This window comes from Penaeus vannamei, chromosome 8 (assembly GCF_042767895.1).
Source record: "Penaeus vannamei isolate JL-2024 chromosome 8, ASM4276789v1, whole genome shotgun sequence".
In the NCBI taxonomy this organism is placed as follows: Eukaryota; Metazoa; Arthropoda; class Malacostraca; order Decapoda; family Penaeidae; genus Penaeus; species Penaeus vannamei.
Window position 1 is genome coordinate 12,712,694 of NC_091556.1, and position 7,500 is coordinate 12,720,193.

At 37.3% G+C, this 7,500-nt stretch overlaps 1 protein-coding gene and 2 non-coding genes across 9 annotated transcripts in view; all 3 read left to right on the top strand.

Moving 5' to 3' along the window:
* LOC113829876 (solute carrier family 49 member 4 homolog) overlaps window positions 1-7,500 on the top strand; it is a 112,727-nt gene that overhangs the window by 94,525 nt on the left and 10,702 nt on the right. The window lies entirely within an intron of this gene.
* TRNAL-AAG (transfer RNA leucine (anticodon AAG)) lies at window positions 5,019-5,100 on the top strand. Its single transcript has one exon. It is a non-coding gene; the product is annotated as a tRNA-Leu (tRNA).
* TRNAL-AAG (transfer RNA leucine (anticodon AAG)) overlaps window positions 7,447-7,500 on the top strand; it is an 82-nt gene continuing 28 nt past the window's right edge. Inside the window, exon 1 of the tRNA in view lies at window positions 7,447-7,500. This exon is cut by the window's right edge and continues 28 nt beyond it. This is a non-coding gene — a tRNA (tRNA-Leu).

Here is a 7,500-nt window from a genome sequence, read left to right on the forward strand (position 1 = left end):
AAAATAAGTAACCGATAAGTGTATTAGTGAATATTTTTTGGAAGTAAGTAAGCTATTTCATCTTTCGATTTCTTCAAATAAGTGATAAAGAACAAAGCATGTAATATTAGTTATCGTTGACTTTGTAGTTGGATATTCTTCAAATGCGATATCCTGGCATTGTTTGCTTATCCAAATGGCAACATCTATGATGGGGAGGCGGCATTTCCTACTCCTTACAACATAAGAAGTATCATTTATAGATACATATTTCTTAAAACATGAAAAAGTTTCATGCTGTGAACATTTATGTATGGTAACTAAATTACCTAAAACTGTAAAATCCCTGAGACCTCTGTAAATACCGTTCATACTTGCACCATCTCGTAGCTGCTAATCGACCTAATGATTTTTTTTTTTACCTTTTTGCCTAAATCAAGCAGATATTGAATAAACAGAAACCGTGCTAAATTAATTCTTCAAAATAGAGCATGAACAAAATCACAAGTAGGTTACATTGAATATATAGATTCGTTATCGATGTGTGTGTGTATCGTCTATGGAAATATGAAGTCATGCTTGGTAATGAGTTACGAAAGATTATGTAATCAGCTATTATTATGCATTAAATCTTGGCATTTCTTTGAGGAGTTGCATCCACATTCGAAGAGGTGAGCGAGAAAATGCATGTTTGCTTGTTTCAACTCAAGCAACTATTGGCTGGGTGATTCCAAGGAGGGTGAATAGCAAAAATCTTAGAACCAACTCCCAATACTTGTGTTGTATATCTTGTTCATTCTAATGAAATGGGGATTTCTCGGTCAGTTGTTATTGTCATCTATCCATTTTATTTCTATTTGCCAGTGCAATGTAATGCAATATGTGCGTAGGTGTAAATGATATTAGCATATCAAACCTTTACATCAAATTCATTCACTTTTTATCCCAGAAGTAATCATTTCCCGGAATAATGTAGAAAATAACACGAAGTCGTATATTTCATCTCTTATGCCCATGAATATTCATCAATTCCTGAATATCCACTCGGCTGAAAAAAATACATGTCCGATGGTCTTAGACGTCATAATAACATGAAAAATCCGAGGTCAAAACGAGGCTGCCAAGCTGACACCTTTTTCAGGATGGACGCAAAGAAAGCTGTAATCTGAAATAGATTGCTGCAATGGGGTGGCATAGCTCAGTGGTAGAGCGCTGGCTTTGCAATCGCATGGTCCTGGGTTCGCGCCCGGCTGCCCCTCTCAGTCGACTCAGCTGTGAATGAGCACTGTTATGCTGACGTCAGCATGCTAGGGTCAAAGTCGGGGCAGAAAGGAACAGGTCACCCTACCGCATCATCCCGCGGCTTAGTGAGCATGTTTCTCTACAAAACATGTCCCTTACGTCCAGATGGATATGGGACCAACTTTGACTTTTGACAATGGGGTGAGGGAAAGTAACTTCTCCAACGGTGATATATTCGGAGAGCTGGGCATCTCCCGGACGATGGTGTGCAGGCAGATAGGGTGGGAAGAGGAGGGCACCCATAACGACCAAAATACACCGGAAATACACGGAAAGCTCCATTGCTGAAGGGAATTAAAGGTGTAAATGTTAGCCCTTTTCAATATTTCAGAAATCAATTTATTTCAATTTACTATATAGATATTTGTTTATACAGAACAGTGCCCTACACGTCATATTTCATGTTCAGATTCTATATCATTATTTACATTTCACATATGACAGACAAATTATCTATAAAACGGCGAGGCGCGGCCGCGTGACCTGCGATATGTGGGGGTGGATCTCCCTACATGATGTTAGCGAAACGGGGAAAAAACCTCATAGACAAATATATCGAATTGTTAGAAAAAAAAACTCCCATCAGTATACGGTTATGCCTTGGCCCTTCCCAGAAACAATGAGGATAACTGCCCTATACACACGTCCAGGCCAGTTACGAAGTAGTTCCCTGCCGAACACCACGTGGAAGTCCTTCGATGGCCAAGCGAGGGATGTCGCTCAAACCCGACGAAAAATGTTTGGCCGAATATTGTCAATGTTTGAGAAACGGCTAATGAAGCAACCTCGAACCAGCTGATAGAAAACGAGACGTTACATGTGAACACGTCACCTCTGGCTCAGGGATTAGACACCGTTTGAATAGCAATACATATTTCCTATCATAAACATTACCATTTGTCTTCGCTTTCTACAGTTATTACCATTTTTAGTAAAAGTATCTCCAAAATGAATAAACATCCCCAATTAGTCGATTCACTGAAGCCCCCATCATCTATGAAAAAATAAAAATAAATAATTATATATATATCTATATATATCTACATCTATCTATCTATCTATCTATCTATCTATCTATCTATCTATCTATCTATCTATCTATCTATCTATCTATCTATCTATATGTGTGTGTGTGTGTGTGTGTGTGTGTGTGTGTGTGTATTTTAGTTATCAACTACATGGCATGGCGTTTTGTGTGCGAAGGGGTTCAAAATGTATATGAAATATAAAACAAAAGATTCTAACTAAAGCGTTAAAAACTGTATAATTGCAGTTCTTTCACACACAATACATACACACATTGTTGAGGCCTGGTTAACCCGACCACGGTTTTGCGTTCAGTTAATATTCTAAAATAATTATAATTGTCTGTTTATTGAATCCGTGCCTAGATATGATCTATTACTTCACAAAGAAAATGACATATAAAAACTTTGATTTTATTTTGTGAAAAAAGACAAGAATGTTTTTTTTTCTACATATACACATTCACTGTAAACAAGCGTGTATTGACAAAAAGAAGGAAAATAAAAAACTGCATAAACAACAAATAAAAGTAAAGAGAAAGATTAACTGATATTAATCCAAACGATTTTTTTTTCTTCTTCAAAATATCAGATATACAGCTCCTGTAATGAGAGTCGGTTCTTTGACTTTTGCTATTCACCCTCTTTGGAACCACCTAGCTTGTAGTTGCTTGAGTTGAAACAAGCGAACTTGTATTTTCTCGCTCAACTGATCGAATGTAGATGCGCCTCCTAAAAACGCCAAGACCTACGGAATAATAACAGAAAAAGCTATCTGATTTTAGTAGAAGATAAAGGACATTCTGGATAACCGAAACGAATTAAATATAGTTTCATAAGTCGTCACTAAGCACTGACCGTATTTCCATAGACGCCACACACACACACGCACGCGCACGCACGCACGCACGCACGCACGCACGCACGCACGCACGCACCCACACACACACACACACACACACACACACACACACACACACACACACACACACACACACACACACACACACACACACACACACACACACACACACACAATCTATGCATTCTGTAGAGAAGAATGTAATGCATGATTTCTGTTTATTCAAAATAAGTGTTTGGTTCTGGTAAAGAGGAAAAACGTATATCATTTTACTAGATCGATTATTGTGTAGCTACGAATATTTACAAAAATCTTTTGTACATTTTTGTTTGATTTTGCTGCTATACATAGATATTTAAAGCATGAAACTAAAATCATTGATACTTCTTGTGTTGGAAGACTGGGTAAATGCCGCCTCCACACCATAGGTGTTGCCGTTTCGATAAACAAACAATTCGAGGATATTGCATTTGAAGAATATCCAACTACAAAATCAACGATAACTAGTATTACATGTTTTGCGATCACTTATTTGAAGAAAACGAAAGATTATATGGCTTACTTAGTTTCAAAAAATATTCATTAATATACTCATTGGTTATTTACATTCGACCAATCACACTCTTTGTTACAAACTACCTAGGGTTTTAGCCCCATTCACAAAAATACTATTTACGCTATGTTTACTTCGATTGGTTGCCACCGGTACAAAAGTGGGACCCAGAAAGTGTACTGAAATATAATTCCGCAACTGTACCACTCTGATCGATGTGTCTCGGGGACATGTTGAAGAGTGCGTAATAGTTTTTCCTAATGTGTACTGAGGAGTTGGTGTTCACATTTTGCATATCGTATGGCCCTAGGAATTGAACATGGGGGGGATATGCAGCTTCTATAATTGATTAAGATCGTGAAGAATACTAGAAGCAATGATATGCGTTAGGAAGTTGAAGAGTGTGGGAGACACTGCGTTTCGTAAGGAGCAGGACTGCAGCGATAAAACTGAATGTTACATCATAGTTTACCTAGATTAGTTTAAGATGGATCAAACAGCAATTGTTTGTAGACTGGCGGAATACTAGAACTGTAGTGTGAGTGCAAGTGAACCGCGCGAAGATGAATCGTTCGTTGCGATTCGGCCCTCACCCGTGGGGAGAAGGGCAGCAGTAACCGTTAATCAGATGAACCGCATTCATGTTGACAAACGTGGAAAGGTATGAATGAGAACGAATATCGTCACAATACAAGAGATGTATTTAACCGGTTTCGATTATATCTTCGTCAGAAATATATGATGATATAATCGAAACCGGTAAATACATCTACTTATATTGTGAGGATATTCGTTCTCATTCATACCTTTCCACAACCGTTAATCAGCCACACCTGTTTCCTTTTTACTAAAATCATTTTATAGTTAGACATATAATACATCATGATCATATTTCATTAGAAGATGAAAAGAAATTTACGCGACACAGCACCAGTTACTGGCAAGAGGAAAGATTTCTGAGATGATATGTCATTTCCACGTGTAGAGGAAAGTGAGATGAACCGTATCCATGTTGACAAATGTAGAAAAGGTATGAATGAGACTGGATATCTTCACAATACAAGAGATGTATTTGACCGGATTCGATTATGTCTTCGACATAAAAACATGTATTTCTGACGAAGACAATCGAATCCGGTCAAATACATCTCTTGTATTGTGAAGATATCCAGTCTCATTCATACCTCTTCTACAAAGGAAAGTGAGAGTTCTTTCGAGAATGGGACGAACTGTAATTCTTACTTATGATATGCAAATCAAGTGTAATATCTCAAAGTCTGTCTCTTCTTATCACGAAGGTAGCGTGGCCGAGCGGTCTAAGGCGCTGGTTTAAGGCACCAGTCTCTTCGGAGGCGTGGGTTCGAATCCCACCGCTGCCACAGATTTTCCCATTTCAAGTGTCTCTGCAATACGTGCATGGGAAGTTCCATAGAGATAATACGTAAGCGAAAAGTCGTTTCCAGCCATCACACTGTATTCCTTAAACCAGACGAACCGGTAAGGACACTGTGATATAAATCCATACATTGTCTTTATACATCGATGGTTACCAAGGACTCTGTGATTAGGCTCACCTATTTCGCATGTTTGCCATTTTCCTTCACTTTTGGAAAGTTCTTTTGTACTAATTTATTGTCCTTAATGCTATTAACTTTTAATAACAATTTGATAATTACAATATCAATAAGAATGATAACCATAATATTAAAAGTATTAGGAAAAATACCGCACATTCAAGAACAGGGAAATTATGTACGGTTACTGAGACTCCTTGTGACAGCACATGTGGAGTCATCTGAATGTAACAAAATTCACCAAAAAACACAGGAGACACTACATAAATTCGCAGTCCTAAGGTTAAACTAAAAACTGAGGAATCAAGATATCTCATACGATCATATTTTCATACCAGGCTTTCACGCATAGAAGAATAATTACATTCCTTGTAATATAAACAGTTCGCATGAACCGTTAAATATTTTCGTATACTTTTCCTTAAAAGAGAATGGATAGACTTACTCCTATATTATGTCCACTATTTTTTCCGTCTCCGACATATTAATAAGTATGGAAATTGAAGAATGTAAGGCGCTTAACATTAAGGAGGCGGATCACCTACTTCCTTCTTTCCATCGCGCTCGAAAAGAGGGGAAATCAAGAAATAATTTGCTGGGCGTTTGTCAATTTACTTATTAAAAATATAGTATAAAGCCATGTCTTCAGGAATATTGTACTGCAAATAGGTAAACATAGTCAGTTGAATAATGTTTCTTAACTTAAATATATGTAGTTACCAATAAATTGTAACAATGATAAATTAAACATAAATGGAACGGTCGACGTCGAAGGGTCGCGGAGACGTCGGAAGATTAAGGGGGTTATGAAAGGCGGTGTTTAATGTTTCTGGAGAACATGAGTGAATGAGAAACGCGAATAACAGACAGAGCAAAGTATGGGCGCTCAAAAGTTCCAGTAAAATCAGGGCTGTTTGCCATGTATAGGTAATTATAACAAAATTGAAGCAAACGACAACAGCCTCAGTTGAAGAAAAGTGAAAACTGGGGAGAGATTTTCACGAATATATGTGAAGCTAGGAGAGAACGGGGCTCTTCAGAGGGTAGCAGACAGAAACATGACGATTTCTCTTTCCCTCACGAGTCTCGAATAACAAGGAGAGAATCAAGAAGCACAAATAGCCGTAAGCCGAAGTAGATCATAGGAAGATTGATATTAGTAAACTTTCCAATGCTATTCCACGATGTCATGAGAAATTGGAGTCGGGCACTGAAACGGGGGATATGCTATTAACAGACGGACATAGAATTTTACTTCTTCTAATAGTCAGTTGAGCTTGGAATTATTTAGTTAAATAATCAAATATTATTTAGGTCAAAGATTGCAGGAACTGGGAATAAAAAAAATGGAAAGATAAAGATAAGTGTTGAAGTCCTTTGATTTTTTTTTTTTCTGTAAATCGAATGCATGAAGAATCCGAAGAATTGTAGCGCGAACTTGCACATCAAGGAAGAAAAAAGTGCGTTAGAGATGGGTGAATAGAATATATCATAATATAAGGTTGGCCTCTCTCTTCTTCCGATCTCCGTCATTTGATTCCAGGATCAGGAAAGTAACAACACTACACAAAGTCATAAATATTCCAATTCAGTCTTGCAGGCATGCTGGTAAAATACAGGAGTGGCCGCTCTGAAAGTGCATATATATATCCTGTCTACTGGGTTTTATGTCATTGGCAGTGAATGGTAAACACTAGCGTGTTGATACTATGACAGAAAATGCCGCTATACACAAACTAGATCTATTGAAAATGAAACGTTTCGAAATTCTCCTGAATTGTATTTTTTCTACCATCATGAACCGTTTACATATAGATGACTCGATTAGTATATCTACTTGCGAAACTACATACTTGCATTTATCCTCAATTTTTAATAGTTTTCTCTTAACCCTATAATTATTAAACATAGCATCTTGAAAATATTGACAAAAATGATAACGTTAATGATGCTGATAGTTATGGAAATAAAAATTTTCTCCACAAAAAAAAAAAAAAAAAAAAAGGGAATAAGGGAAAATGTATCAAAGTTTACTCCTTGATGACTGAATACTTATGAAGTCATCTGCGTGTAAGCAAAATTAATTACAGCAGTGGATAATGTATGCACACAACACTGAATAATTAATGCTATTTGACCTATTGTTTGAGAGGTAGCGTGGCCGAGCGGTCTAAGGCGCTGGTTTAAGGCACCAGTCTCTTCGGA